A 15736-nucleotide genomic window follows, 5' to 3' on the forward strand; every position below is an offset into this window, starting at 1 on the left:
CCCACGTCTACAGAAGCAGGAGCCCAGCCCCAGAACCAACAGCTGGCCTGGGGCAGGTGCAGGCGGGGGCGGGGGGCTGCGCCCAGAGCCCAGCTGGTCCCCCAGGGAAAGTCCTCCTGGTCTCTGAGGCGCGCCCCCCCCTCCCACCTGGCAGGGAGCTGGGAGTGGAATGACCGACCCTGAGAGCAGGCAGGACCACAGCGGCTGCGGCTCCTTAAAACCGCGAAGTCCCGACGCCCCAACCTGCGTAGATGTTGAGGACGCTGTGAGCGCCGAGGTCACCCGGGGTCACCGGGACACGGAGAGGCTGCTGGGCTTCAGGAGGCACCAAGGCTGAGACCTTGGAGACACGGAGGGAGAGAGAGCAGCCTCGTGTGGCAGAGGAGGACGGAGGACGCAGACCAACCTGCTGAGAAGCCTCTCTCCGCCCTGTTCCCACCCGCCCGGGCCCTCCGGCCACAGGTCATCCCTCCCCCTCTGTACCTCGGGGGTGGGCAGACTCTTCTGGAAAAGGCCAGTTCGTCAGCATTCAGACACGCAGCCGGGTCTCATCCCAGCCACTCAGCTCCCCATCGCGCCGTGGCAGCACGTAAGTGAGTGTGTGGCCCCATCGGCACAATTACTGACCAGGCGAGCGCTGGCCCTTGCAGTGCTGTCCACAACGCAGGGAAAGAGGTGGGGATTTCTCCAAGAGGAGCGCAGCCACATTCTAACCAGCCGTGAAGAGGTCTGGGGAAACCTTTCCTCGTTAACTAGCAGTAAAAGGAGAACAAACGGAAAATCTATTCCAGCAAAAATTAAATAATATGAAAAAAACGTGGTATGAAATGTCAGAGGAAAACATGTGATTGTAGATCGCCAACCCCCTCGCCAAGGGGAGCGCCCAGAGCCGCCCTGGGAGGCGATCGGTCAGGAGCCACACTGGGTCGGACTTCAATGCACCATAAGCCCACACAATGGGCCCAGCTCAGTGGCTGAGCATCGACCTATAAACCAGGAGGTCACGGTTCGATTCCCAGTCAGGGCTCATGCCCCGGTTGCAGGCTCGCTCTCCAGTGTGGGGCGTGCGGGAGGCAGCCGGTCCATGATTCTCTCTCTTCATTGATGTTTCTATTTCTCTCCTCCCTCTCCCTTCCTCTCTGAAGTCAATAAAAATATGTTTAAAAAACTATAAAATGGAAGTGGTGTTTGGAAGGAAATACTGAGGACTAACATATGAACAGAGCAAAGCAACAGATATGTGAGGAAGGAAAAGCCACGGTCAGAGTGGGCATTGCCGGCGGAGAGCGCTGCAGGGCGGTCAGGGCTGCCGTGGTGGCCGCTCTGACTGAGCCGCGTGGAGCAGCCTCGCTGCCTGGTTGGCGCTTCACCTATGGTTCAGGCGATCAGGGAACTGAATGGAACGCTAACGTTTTTTTGAATTAGCTGAGACTGAAGTAGCTACATTGCTGGTAGCTATTTATTGAACTGCGGGTCCAGAGGTAACTCGGGGGACAGTTACAGCGCCACAGAGGAACAGCGGAGAGGTTAAGCAGTTACACAGTCAACAGAGAACAGGCGTAAAGACCACGGAGCACAAAGAGACTCGGTGTTCCTGAAAGAGAAATCTAAACAAAAGGCCAGGACACGACTGTGAAATCACCATAGAAGGTAATTGTCCCAAATACAGTTTACACACAGAGGCCAAGGGCACAGTGTATTCCAATAAAACCCGGGAACATCATAATGGGCAGTAAATATTTCCTGATCGCGATTGAGTTCCAAGGATAACATTTCATCAGGTATCCAGGAAGAAAAAAGCGTGACTTAAAAACTGAGCCAGCTTTTTATTTCTCCAGAGTAGCATTTAGCATCAGAAGGTATGGACCAATGTCTACAAAAGGCTGAGGGGAGGAACTGAGCCTAAAACGCTTCACAGCCCGAGCTACTGTCATTCAGCCCTAAAGACCACGGGCAAACACGGGAGATCTGGGAAGTACAGTCCACACACACACACACACACACACACACACATCACACATCACAAAGCCTTCCTCATGATAAGACCCAGTTCAACCGGAAATGGCATAGAAGCCAGTGTAAAAAACACTGGTGGAAAACACTGCATCCATTTAAATAGATAACCAAGTTTAAATAATCATGAAAATGATGCTTATAGAATACTAGAGGCCTGGTGCACAAAATTTGTGCACTCGGGTGTGGGGGTGGGGGTCCCTCAGCCTGGCCTGTGCCCTCTCGCAGTCTGAGAACCCTTGAGGGGATGTCCAACTGCTGGCTTAGGCCCGCTGTAGGGAGCAGGCCTAAGCCGGCAGTCAGATATCCTTAGCGCTGTTGCAGAGGCAGAAGAGGCTCCCACCACTGCCACTGTGCTCGCCAGCCATGAGCCTGGCTTCTGGCTGAGCGGCACGCCCCCTGTGGGAGTGCACTGACCACCAGGGGGCAACTCCTGCATTGAGCGTCTGCCCCCTAGTGGTCAGTGTGCATCATAGCGACCGGTTGTTCTGCTGTTTGGTTGATTTGCATATTAGCCTTTTATTATATAGCATAAACACATTTTAACTGAAGATATAATTATCACAGTGCAGCACATTGTCTCAGACCTGGCCCCGGGAGCACAGCCTGAAGTGCGGAGGCCTGTGAAGTGAGTGAGAACAGAACCCTGGGTTAGGAAGTGGGGGAGTCGACAGGCAATTTCGGGGGAACTCCAGCATTGTGGACGAGAATGTGGTCCACGTGGTGGCTGGAGCGGGAAAGGACCTCTTCTCTCTCTGAAAAGTGATGGCACAAGGAGAACGAAGGCCTGACCCACAGGGTGAGGGAAACAGGAGGGACCGCAATAGGAAAACGTTGGAAACTAGAGACTAGGTGCGTTGATTTCAGTTCTGGAATTTTCCCCCCTCACCTAAGCATATGGCCCAGGACACCAGGCTGGGCTGTGCCGGGCGTGGCACGGGCTCAGCACCGAGAGCAGTGCTTGTGCGATTCTGATCCTGATGCTCTGTCCTCCCAAGAGAGCAGCCAGAGAAGGAGCCGCCTCCCTCAGGCGTCGGGGCCCACAGAACGGAGCCCCCCACACGTGGCCCCGCCTCCATTCCCAGGCAGAGGGCCGGAGAGACAGGGTGAGGATGGGTTGCTGTCCCCCGGAGCGGGGTTATGATAAGCGATGACCCACGCCCTTTCCCAGAGAGAAGAGGAGGTGACTCCTGTCCCCACGGCAGTGAGGGGAGGCTCGGAGAGCGAGGGGCTCAGGGGGGAGGGGCGGTGAGACTTCATCTTAGTGGGAGGGAGGGGTGTCCTGGGGGGGGGGGGTCTGCTGGGCAGGGAGCTGCTGGTTTGCCCCTGTGACTACTGGTGGGACAGGAAGCACCTAAAGAGAGACGGGGGGCGGGTGCGGGGAGGGGAGCGGGCAGCCTCCGCCACCACCATGCGTAGCACAGAGGAGCCAGGCGGGACACCGAGAGCCCAGGGTGGTGTCCTGCCCTGCGCAGTAGTGACCTCCTGGCCAGGGGCCCAGTAACAAGAAGCTGTGTGTGTGTGGCGGGGGGTGGGGTGGAGGGGGTGTAGTGGGGGGCGGGCGGGGGTTAGGGGCGAACAGTGCAAGGTGCACGGGGTGGCCGGAGGGCGGATGCAGGGCGGGCAGTGCAGTGATGGGCACTTCAGGGCCTCGGGAAGGCTCGATCCTGGGCCACAGGGACGATCCCAAAGCAGGGGAGGGACTGACGCTTCAGACTGATGCTTTCGAGTGCCTGGTTTTGCTTGTTTGTTTTCTGTTTTATTTCAGAAACGAAGTGAGAGGGAGAGAGAGAGAGAGAGAAACGTCGATGATGAGAGAGAATCATGGATCGGCTGCCTCTTGCACGCCCCCCACTGGGGATGGAGCCCACAACCCAGGCACGTGCCCTGACCTGGAATCGAACTGTGACCTTCTGGTTCGTAGGTCGACGCTCCACCCCTGAGCCACGCCGGCCGGGCAAACATCCCATCTTTAGAGCCGCTGGTTTGCGCCTGCTCAGCAGCTCCCTGGGGTGTGGGGGTCCCCTCCCCACAGTCCTCTGACAATGGCCCAGAAGACAGGCACTCGGCTGTAGGTCAGGCGTGGTGACGGCACCAGCACCAGCGTCTCTGCCCGCAGGGGTATGAACGGTTGGCCTTTCTACACGTCCTGTTGGCAGAGGCTTCGCTGGAACGGCTGGGGTGGCAGGGCCAGGCCGAGGGGGAGGCCCAGGTGTGCGTGCAGTGGTTCCCTAGATGGCAGGAAGCTGGACGACTAGTCCAAATCAACTGAGATTCTGAGTTTGGAAAGATATGAGACTAGTTACTCTTTCTCATGTGAAAAGTGTGTCTCCTTTCCCTACCTGTGGGAGACGGCATTGTTTTTATCCTAAGGTCTCGTTTTAAAAGATGATTCTCATCCTGAAAAATCCCCCGGCGCAGTGGGGACCTCTAGGATAATTCTGGGGAGGCCAGTGGGGAGGGAGGAGAAGGGGAGGGGGAGATCGTGGCTCTTGTGCTCAAATATCTGGCAGGAGGGGGCAGCAGGGGCAGCAGCAGGCCGGGCAGGGAGCACAGAGCCCTGTCCCCCCCCCCCCGGCACCCCCCCCACCCCCCTTCCCCCCCCCCGGCACCCCCCCTCCCCCCCTCCCCCCCCCCCGGCCCACCACCACGACTGCTGCTTCCTCCAGCTCATTGTCGCCCAGGTGAGCCAAGACTTCATGTTTCAAGAGAAGTGAAGCGTTCGGGTTTTTATCTAAATCTCATCATTTTCAGTGTTGGCAGTTTTTCAAGATTTTCCAAGACCCTGTGCGGGCCAAACGAAACATCTGCGAGCGGCTGTGGCTGGGGGGCTGCCAGCAGCCTTGGCACAGGTCACGCAAGGGGAAGGTGGTCGGAACCGAACACGGGAGTGAAGGCTCGGGGGCTGTCGATCACTGTTGCTCCTAAATGAGTCCTGGGGCCATGTGTCCGGCCGGAGAGGGGGCTCTACAGGGGCCTGCAGTGCCGGGAGGCCAGTCCCGCTGACCGTGAGGAACGAGGCCCGAGCCCGGCGATGACGTCACCTGCCACGGGCACACGGGACGGTGAGACCCATTTCCGTGGGTGCCGGGAGGGCGCCGAATATGCTACAGGTCAGACCAAGAAGATTTTTAAAAAACCCTTTGAGACCAAGGGATGGAGAGAACTCCGCAAATCCAGAGACGCCTTGGGAGAGAAGACAGACAGACGCAGGGTCCTGCAAGCGCATCTGAAGCCCAAAGGGAGGGCGAGCCTCTGAGAGCCAAAGGCCAAGTCCTCCTCCCTCAGAACCGCCGCGCAGAGGCTGGCCCGCCGGCGGGTGGACTGGGGACATGTTGGTCCGCGGACAGAGATGAGGTCAGAGTTGGTCGGGAACAGTTCTGAGAAAACGCTACACCCAGAAGCTGGCCAGGAGGTGCACATCTTGGTGAAACATGTAACCCAGATAGGGCTGGAGCTGGGAATGCCCAAGACAACAACGCCTCTAGCGGCTGAGTGACTGAGCGAGCCTCCTAACCGTGACCTTGCTTGTGACCTTGCCCGCTACCGCCTGCTCTCAGCACAGCAGCCAACGCGACCCTTTGGAGACCTCTATGGGACCGCATCACTCGTCTGCGGAAAACGGCTCCATGGCTCCCCATCTTGTTTGCAGTCAACACCAGGGCCCTGAGCTGGCCTCGCTGTCTCATGTCATTCCCTCCAGCCCCACGCCCCGCCCAGCCCGCTCCGGCCACCTAGCCCCCTGCTATCCCCTGGGCGGGCCCAGGACCTTTGCACGTCTTATCTCCTCCGCCTGAGGCTCTTCTCCCGGGTCCCTGCGTTGTGCACCCCCATCCTGCTCAACCACACTGTCACGGCAGCCTGAGTCACTGCCCCCTACACTCCCCCCCCCCCCCCCCGCACAGATAGCAGCCTCCCCCCCAGCGTCCTCTCTCCCACTCTCTGCTTATTTTTCTCGTGTCACTGATCATTACCTGGTAGATTGCTTTTATTTGTTCATAATCGCCTCTTCCCACTAGAACGCAAACTCCATTATAATTCTGTCCACTGGTGTATCCCCAGAGTCTAGAACCGTGCCCGGCGCGGAGTGGGCGCTTGGTAAATATCTGCTGAATGAAGACGTGAGTGAAGGAGTGAACCCAGTGAGGAAACTCCCGATCCCGAGAGGAAACTGACAGCCACAGGCTAGGGAACAGCTTATGGGAAAGAAGCGTCCAAAATTAAAAACACTCAAAACCACGATGATCCCAGGTCTCTTCCTCGCCTGCGGCGGGTGAGGGTGCCACCGGTTCAGAGAATGGGTGTCTGCTTTCTGGGAAGGAGGAAGGCCTGCTCCTTGGGAGCTGTTGGGAGACCGGAAGGGAGTCCACAGGGCTCCAGCCGCAGGAAGGAGCTGGCCCCGCACTTGGCCAGCGACGGGCCCATGTGTGGGTTGACAGCCGAGAGGACATTCTGTCTAAAACTGTCGCCGAGGCCGTGCCAGACTCTGCAATCAGGACCCAGGACGTTCCTGGGTTTCTTCACTTTTTTTTTTAAGTCCGTGATTCAGATTATTTCTCAGAAAGCGAGCTGTCATCAGGACCAGCAGGGAGAGCGTCCGTGGGGCGTGGCTGCGGCTTCCCCTCTCTCCTGCTGATGAATATTTACAAATGGGAGCCGATGAGAGGCATGTGACGGGGAGGTTTTTCCCCCTCCATCTGTCTTGAAGGCCATGGGTATGGCTGTCTGTCCGCATGTGTAAGTTTGCTCCCCTCCCGGGTTGGCTCTCCTCAGCCACCCTCTGCTGCTGAAGTGGATGGGAAGCCGCGAGGCACAGGACGAGGAACCTAATTCATTACCGAGTGTCAGGCATCTAACATCTCATTAATCAAAGGGCCTCAACTGGACGAGACCAAGGGGCCAAATGACTCCCCTGCTGCAGCACTAACTTCCTATATTGGAGACGGCAGGCCCTCCGCAGTTTTGAGACTTGTATTGGCTTGATGTGGTGAATTTTAACTCTACTTAGTTTCAAACATTTTTCAAGTCCCAGTGTAGAAAACAGGGCTTCGCCTTTAGAATAATTTACTTTAATTCAAGTTTAATAAACTCAAGATGGGGAAATGACTCAAAAACAATGAAATGTGTTTTTTTCTAAGCAAGCCTATTAGGTTGTAATACAAAGAAAACATGTGACTAAAACCACAAAGGGTAGAATTTTTAATTAGAATAGTTTATGGGACCAGTTTTTCTTGTAGAATATATAGAACTATCGGTCCAATTCTCATGAAATGTAACAAAGCGCTCAGCAGTCAGAATGTGACTTGAGACCAAAGAGTTTCTTCATTTCTTGCAATTGACCAGCACCTCGCCTGGGGTGTCCTGTAATGGGTGGCTCTTGTTATGGTCTCTTCTTGCGAGAGGATTCCTGCTCCTCTACTCGATCTATGGAGCCCCCTGCATCTCACCACCTCTCAGCTCTGTTACTCCAACCGGCTTTATGCTCTAGACCAGCGGTTCTCAACCTGATTTCTGTTGACCTCCATGCATCTGTACGTCTCTCTGCCAACCTTCCTCGCTCTTCTCCGTCACATCCCCAGGCTGTGCACACTAACATGGCGCTCTGGCACCCACGTTCCAATGTGAATGCGAGTCACCCTGGTCTTTAGGCCAAGGCCAGGTGGGCGTCTGCTGGAGTCAGAGCACGGACGCCTGCCAATCACTGGCACGTCATTCAAGCCGCCCTCTGACTCGCATGGCTGCAGATCTCTCTGACCACAGTGTAGAAAGCAGCCTTCACTTTGTTTGTTCTTAGAGACGCAAAGGCTGTACCCTTCTCATGGGATAAACTGTCAGAACTGTACATCCCCTGTGAGAGCAAACAGCTCCCACAGCCAGGCTGTCTGGGGAGGCCACGACTTCTGCGAATATTCCGTGTTCTCTTAGGGTGGCGGAACAGACTATTGGAGCCGATGATCAGAGTACGGCACCGCTTTCTACATGAGGTATAAACAGCCATTCATTCGTCCACTCATGAGGCATTTTTATGGAAACTGGGTGTGGCTTTTTCTTTACAAATCTACACACGGATACATAAGCATATACTTAAACGTGAATCCAAACTTGGGCACTCAGACTTTCAATGGAAGGGAGCCACTCGGGACATATGCATTCACATACAACACTCAAATGGACTTAGAACATATTTGCAGAGTTTATTAGTGTCATTTACCAACGATTGGCAGCTGTTTTATGGCTAATTAAGGGGGAGGAGTGTTCTAAGCAAGCCGATGCCCAAGGGGCCACCTAGAGGTTTTCTGCATCTCAACAGAAGCAGCAGTGCCTATGAGTAGGGCAGGCCAAGGGCGAGTTCCCCATTGCTGGGAGGGAAGCAGAATCCACGTTTATCCAGAATCCCTAGAAACCCAAGATATACACTGAGTGGCCAGATTATTATGACCACCCCATCAGTACTTCGTTGGGCCACCTTTTGCCTTCAATACTGTGGTCATTCTTCTTGGCATTGACTCCACAAGATGTTGAAAGGTGATGCGAGGAATCTGACACCATGCCTGATGAATAGCACTGTCCAGTTCTGTGAGATTTGATGGTGGTGGAACCAGCTGCCTGATGGCTCTTTTAACTTCGTCCCACAAATGCTCAATTGGATTGCGATCTGGTGATTGTGGGGGCCACCTAAGCAAGGTAAAGTCTCCCTCATGTTCTTGAAACCACTCCTGCACAATACGAGCACCATGGCATGGCGCATTGTCTTGTTGGAAGAAGCCATCTCCATTGGGATACGCCATCAACATGATAGGATGAACTTGATCAGCAAGGATACTTAGGTATGTTGTGCTATTCAGACGTTGTTCCACACGAATTAAAGGGCCCAAATCATGCCAAGAAAACATGCCCCAAACCATAACACTGCCCCCAGCAGCTTGAAGGGTTGTGCTCACTCTGCCATCTGCATGATGCAACTGGAAACGTGATTCATCGGACCACATGACTTTTTTCCAGTGCTCGACTGTCCAATCCTTGTGTTCCTGTGCGAATTGGAGACGTTTTATCTTGGTAACTGCAGACAGCAAAGGTGTTCGAACAGCCCTTCGGCTTCCATATCCCATACGATGCAGTGAACGGCTAATTTGCCTACAAACGTCAGTGTATTTCCTGGTCCTCTGGGTAGTCCGAGCTATTAAAACACACTGCTGCCTGGCGTGGCAATGCACCCCCACCTGTGAGCGTGTTCCACTGCTGGCCACGCGCACCCGAGCCAGAAGAGTGAAGCCGGGAGAGAAGAGGGCATCGCGGCCACAGTGTTCAACTCAGAGGGAGAGGGAAGTGCCTCTATCGGTCCTGGCAGTAGGTTTTCTCTTCTGTTTTTAAAATGTTTAAGTTGCTTGGATATCAGATAGCAACCCTGGGTCATTCTCTTGCTGGAAGTTTGGTCTATGACATCAAGAATATCACCAATAACCTTTTAGAATAATTTAGACTCCTGAACTTTTACCATACAAGTTCAAAGTATAAACAAGAGCTGCCAACAAGTAAAAAGCAAAATATACAGGCAGAAGGCAACCTACAATATCCATAAAACTGTTGATGAAAGCAGGGCCCAGGGCTGCCCAGTGCACCTGTCTCGTTTGCTCTCTTATAAAAGGGCAGAAGTAATACCTATTACAACGTAAGGAAACAAGGATGACTGTTGCTGGCCCAGGAGAATATTTATTCAGTGATAGATTTAAAGTAATGTTCTTCATTCAACATAATTATTGATATTTAAAGATCAAAGGATAATCTACTCATCCATAAAGAATACTCAGCTTGCATAATTGCATGTAGCCTTGATTCTAAATTATTCTATTTCTTCCAGAAGACAATCAACACAGTTCTCTATAGAAGCCCTTCTATTATTATTATTACTAGAGGCCCAGTGCATGAAATTTGTGTGCTTGGGGGCAGGTCCTCTCAGCCTGGCCTGCACCCTCTATAGTCCGGGAGCCCTCAGGGGATGTCCGACTGACAGCTTAGGTCCACTTCCCGCAACATCCTTAGCGTTGCCCTGCTACTGCTGCTGCACTCACCAGCCATGAGCCTGGCTTCTGGCTGAGCAGCACCTTCCCTGTGGGAGCACACTGACTACTAGGGGGCAGCTTCTGCATTGAGCATCTTCCCCCTGGTGGTCACTGCATGTCATAGTGTTTAGTCTATTTGCATATTAGCCTTTTATTATATAGGATTATTATTATTATTATTATTATTATTATTATTATTATTATTTTAGAGAGGGAGGAAAGGAGAGGGAGAGACGTTGATGTGAGAGAGATACATGGATCGGTTGCCACCCATATGCTCCCTGACCAGGGACTGAACCCACAACCCAGGAATGTGCCCTGAGGGAAACTCGAACCCACAACCTTCCAGTACACAGGACGATGCTCCAACCAACTGAGCCACAGTGGCCAGGGCTATAGAAGCCCTTCTTATTTGTACACTCCATCTGTCAAGCTGTCCCAACAGGAATGAACTCGGCAAATGCTGCTTACTTCCCACATTGAGGACCACTGGGGCCTGCTGATAAAGGGAAGGGGGCTGGGCCAGTCTCTGGCCCCACAGAGTGGACGATCTAGTAAGGAGAGATGAAAGATCAAGAAATACGTAGCTAGCAAAATAAGTCAGGCAGAAAAAGTCAAGAACCATGTGATTTCACTCATACATGGGCTCTAGAACAAACAAAGACTCAGAGACACAGACAACAGGATGGTGGTTGCCAGAAGGAAAGGGGGTGAAGGGTCAAAGAAAAGGGTTAGGGGGGCAGTGAAGGGTGGAGGGGGTCAAGTGTATGGTGACGGAAGGATATTTGACTTTGGGCGGTAAACAGACAATACGGTATACAGATGATTATTACAGGACTGTACACCAGAAACCTCTATAGTTTTATTAACCAATGCCACCTCAATACATTTAATTTAAAAAAGAAAGAACAACCACCCTAGCTAACTGTGATTCAGGTCACCTGAAATTCCTTCTAGAACAAGAGGAGTTATAAGTTACTCTGTCAGTCTACATAACTTCATGTTTTTAACTCTGTGAGCTAAAATGGAATAAAAGCACAAATAACGCCCCAAGAGATTGTCCGAACAATGCTAAAGAGACGACACAGCGTGTGTCCTCAGGCCAAGGCCTGTCTTCTATATCCTCTTGTCGTCCAAGTCCTACATGGATCTAGAAAATAACCTCCTATGGAGTGGAAGCCGCACGAAGAAGGTGACATGTTCCTATAGGGCGTCCCAAAATTCACGCAAGAAGTAATTTTGATAGAAAACACAGGTGTATAATTAAAAATTGTAAATTTTTTATTGATTCATAAAGCATACAGTATAGGGTTATGTAAAGCCATGGTCTTCATTGTCCCTGCTCCTGGGCCATAATTGGTACTTGGTAATGCTTATCAAATTGAAGGGATTGAAATCAAAGGGCAACAGATATTAGAATCTGATTCAATAAACCAAGTAAAATTAGGCTTTTATTTTTTGTTGTTGTTGTTAATGCTCACGCAAAATTCAAATCTTGCGTGAATTTTGGGACGCCCTGTATAAGCAAATATTAAATCTCACTGAAGAAAGAGCCTCCTTGAGCAATGAGCGCCGGGCGCAGACGTTTTAAGCTGCCGTTGAGGAAGATGGCACTTTGCAGGAGGCGGTAGAAGATACGCAGACTCTGAGGCTGGGCCCGGTCCAAGCCAAGCTCTCCGCCATTACACATAGGCCCTGAGCGAGTCTCTGAACTCCTGGAGGGTTCGTCTCTTTCCCTATAAAATCCAGAACAAGGACATAGTAGGTATTCAATAAACTTATTCCATTCAATCTACTTCTACGGAACTCTCAAAGAAACACCAGTGACAAAAAGGTTCTAGTATAGAAAGAAAAAAATGCGTGTAAAACATCTTTCCATCTTTATACTCCACCTTAGCCACAGTAAGGGAATGAGCGTAATTCCCCAGCATGCACCCCCACACCAGATCCCCAGCCCCCAAGAGCTCTGAGGCTCCTGAGGCCATGTGCTATCTCCAACACCATCATTTCCCCGGCTTTATGGAGGTATGATTGACAAGGAGAAAATGCATATATTTAAGGCACAATGTGTTCTCATATGTGGGTACAGTGTAAAATGATTACCATGACCAAGCTAATTAGCACATCTACCACTCACATAGCTATGTTTGTGTATTTGTGGTAAGGATACTTGAGACCTAGTAAATTTGCTAATATACTAGCAAATTTCAAGTATGCAGTACATTAACTATAGTCACCGTGCTGTATAGCAGATCGCCAGAATGTATTCATCTCATACCTAAAAGTTCTTACCATTTGACCAGCATCTTCCCATCCCCCCTCCCCCAGCCCCTGGTAACTACCATTCTACTCCTCATACTATGAGCTGACCTTTTTAGATTCCATGTGTGAGATCCTCAGTATTTGTCTTTCTGTGTCACTTAGCATGTCCTCCAGGCTCACCCATGTTGCTGCAAATAGCAGGACTGCCTTCTTTATAAGACTGGATAGTATTCCATTACATATTCATAAACCATATTTTCTTTATCCATTCATCCATGGTCAAAGTTAGCTTGTTTCCATGTCTTAGCTACTGTAAATAATGCTGCAATGAATATGACAGGTCAGCCCTCTCTGACACTGACTTAATTCCCTTTGGATACAGACCCAGAAGTGGGATTGCTGGGTAATGTGGTAGCTCTATTTTCAATTCTTTTGAGGAACATCCATGCTATTTTCTGTAAGGGCTGTGTTAGTTTATATTCCCACAAACAGTACATAGGGGTTCCTTTTTCACTGCATCCCCACCAACACATAGGTTTCAATGTTTGATAATAGCTATCAGGTTATGGTCTGTTGTTGTTGTTTTTGCTAGAGGGCTGTATGAGTTTCTTGTATATTTTGGATAGTAACCCCTTATTGGATATGTGGTTTGCACACCTTCTCTCTCATTCCATAGGTTGCCTTTTTCCTTTGTTAATGGTTTCCTTCCATCCTTACTGCTAGGTGGCTCCCTGCCCCTCCTCCTCCATCATCCTGCCACCTGGCTGCATCTCCTCCTGGCCTCTCCCTCCCTCCTGTAGGCCTCCCAAGGCACCTACTGGTACCCAACTGGTCACCTGGGATGAACAAGTTTGCTGATCTTGGCAGAAACCTCAAGACTCTTCTGAGTCCACAGCAAGTCAATACCCTTGAACATGAAGTTGGTCCATTGTTAGAGCAGGACCGGCCTTTGTCCTGATGACTTTCTGATCCCCCTTAGCCCTGGGCCACCTCGCCTGGTTCAGGGAAGGCCATGCCTCCATCGGCCATCCCGCCAGCAGGTGGGCGAGCTCCAGAGGGGATAGGGCGCTAGGGCAGTTTCACTGGCTGCCTCTCTCCCCTTCCTTGAGTCACAGTTTCCCCTTTTATTAAAAAAGAAAAAAGGAAATTAAAACAGAAAACAAAAATGAAATAATGTCTGTTGACTTTAACTCCCAGGACCCATGAGATATTCAGAGGGGACTTGTGAACCCCGGCTTCAGGGTTCAGAACTGCAGGTGAGCTCGGCCCTGCTCACTCCCGGGCACGTGCCGGGTCCTCGCCCAGGCGCCCGAGCGCCGCGCGAGTGAGAGCGTTGCTGGTCTCGCGTTCCCTCTCAGCGGGCCTCTCATGGCACTTTCATGCCGTCCTCGTGTTTTTAAGTGTCATAAACTTCATAAACGTACAAAGTCTCAGCTGGAAGAGAGGATCCGAGCGATTTAGGAGGCAAGGTTTGTTTAGCTGGAGTCAGAAGAGAAGTAAGTGGTCAAAGCTGAAATTGTTTAATGTTTTCTTGCCGAGTAACTGCAGAACTACAGATGTCTCCTGATGCAATAAATTAATTTCATCATGCTTGTTTATTTGTACACATGCTGCCAAAGTGAAGGCCGGCTCCAAAAATTAATGATTGGAGACTCCGCTGGGGATTCTGCTGGCCCCAGTTCCACCCTCTTCCACGTGAACACAGACGACTCTCCAAGGTGCACACGCTGGGCGGATGACGGCGGCGAGCGCAGGTCCAGGCGCAGTTAACCTCAGGGCTTCAGGCTCAGGCGAAGCCTAGTCCCTTCGCTCAGTCACTGCAGGTAATGCAGCCGCCGGGCCCGCTAGGGAGCCGGGGCCTGGAGGAGCGGGCCTATTCGGTGCAATCCGCAGGCTGAAGTAATGAATGCATCCAACGGAAGAGACTTCGTGTTAAAAAGAATCAGATGCTGTGTTATTGACTTTTCACAAAGCATAACAAACGGTTTCATAATTTGCCAAATAGGAACCAGCTCCGTAAGTTAATAAAAGTAGCAATGTTTGGTTTGGGGGGAATCTGATTGGGACACGAGTGGAAAGTTGGATGCACTTGGCTAGTGGGCATCTTTCCTCTTTGTCCCAGCATCCCTTGCATGCTTATTCATGCAACCCGGAGGGGGACCCGCCGCTCAGCAAACCGTACCGAGTATTGCGGCAGCCACTTCCATTGCAGACCCGAAAGGAAGACGTCGGGATGGCCCCTCTCCCTGCCCCTCCCCTGAAGACAGCAGCCACGGTTCGTGAGGTGGTGGAGCTCTCTCGCCCCACAGCACACAGCTCCTCAGTCTGTTCCTTCCTGGGGGCAGCTAGACTGGGGCACTGAGAGTAACAGAGTGTTTTCAAGTTTGTTGCCCTGCCGGGCCGGCGTGGCTCAGTGGTTGAGCGTCGACCTATGAACCAGGAGGTCATGGGGTTCGATACCCGGTCAGGGCACATGCCAGGTGGCGGGCTCAATCCCCAGTGTGGGCCGTGCAGGAGGCAGCCGGTCAACGATTCTCTCTCATCATGAATGTTTCTCTCTCTCCCTCTCCCTTTCTCTCTGAAGTCAATAAAAATATATATATTTTAAAAACTGTGTTGCCCTTCAGCTACTGGTTACCCAGGCTAGTGACCTCACAGTGGACATTCCCGTCACCAGGAACTGATGGCCCATGGACGCATCAACTCCAGTTTAACACCGGCCCGCAGCTGCTCCTCCCCCATCTCTTTCACTCCCTGGATTCCAGAACGCCTGGTCTCAGACTCCCAGGCCTTGCTCTTCCGCCGACACCATGCCCTGGTCATGGCTTCTCTCCCTTCCCTCCCACCATGGTGATCACGCTACAATCTCACCTGCCAGGAGCCTGGACCTTCTGCCCCATCTTCTCCACAACACCCCCTGGAAAGCCTTCAGCCTGATGCTGGCTCTCAGGCCACGCCCACGCGCCTCCTGGACCCGCCCCCGGAAGCCCAGCTCCACTGGGGCGGGTGCACATGTCTCAGGGCTGGCTGAGGGCAAGTGGGTGGGCTCGCACCTCTGCTTGGCCCCAGCTCTGCCTCAGACCTTCAGCCCATGGCTGACCTTCCTCCGCCTCCCCCACGACAGCTATTTCACATCGTTACTATTTTCCTCTTTTCTAAAAAAAAACATTTTACCATTTTTAATATATTTTTACTGATTTCAGAGAATAAGGGGGAAGGAGAGAGAGAGAGAGAGAAACATCCATGATGAGAGAGAGAGTCATTGACCGGCTGCCTCCTGCCCACCCCACACTGGGGCTCAAGTCCACAAACTGGGCCTGTGCCCTGACTGGGAATCGAACCCTGACCTCCTGGCTCATAGGGCGATGCTCAGCCACGGAGCCACGCCAGCCGGGCTGCTA

This window comes from Myotis daubentonii, chromosome 4, assembly GCF_963259705.1.
Source record: "Myotis daubentonii chromosome 4, mMyoDau2.1, whole genome shotgun sequence".
NCBI classification, from domain to species: Eukaryota; Metazoa; Chordata; class Mammalia; order Chiroptera; family Vespertilionidae; genus Myotis; species Myotis daubentonii.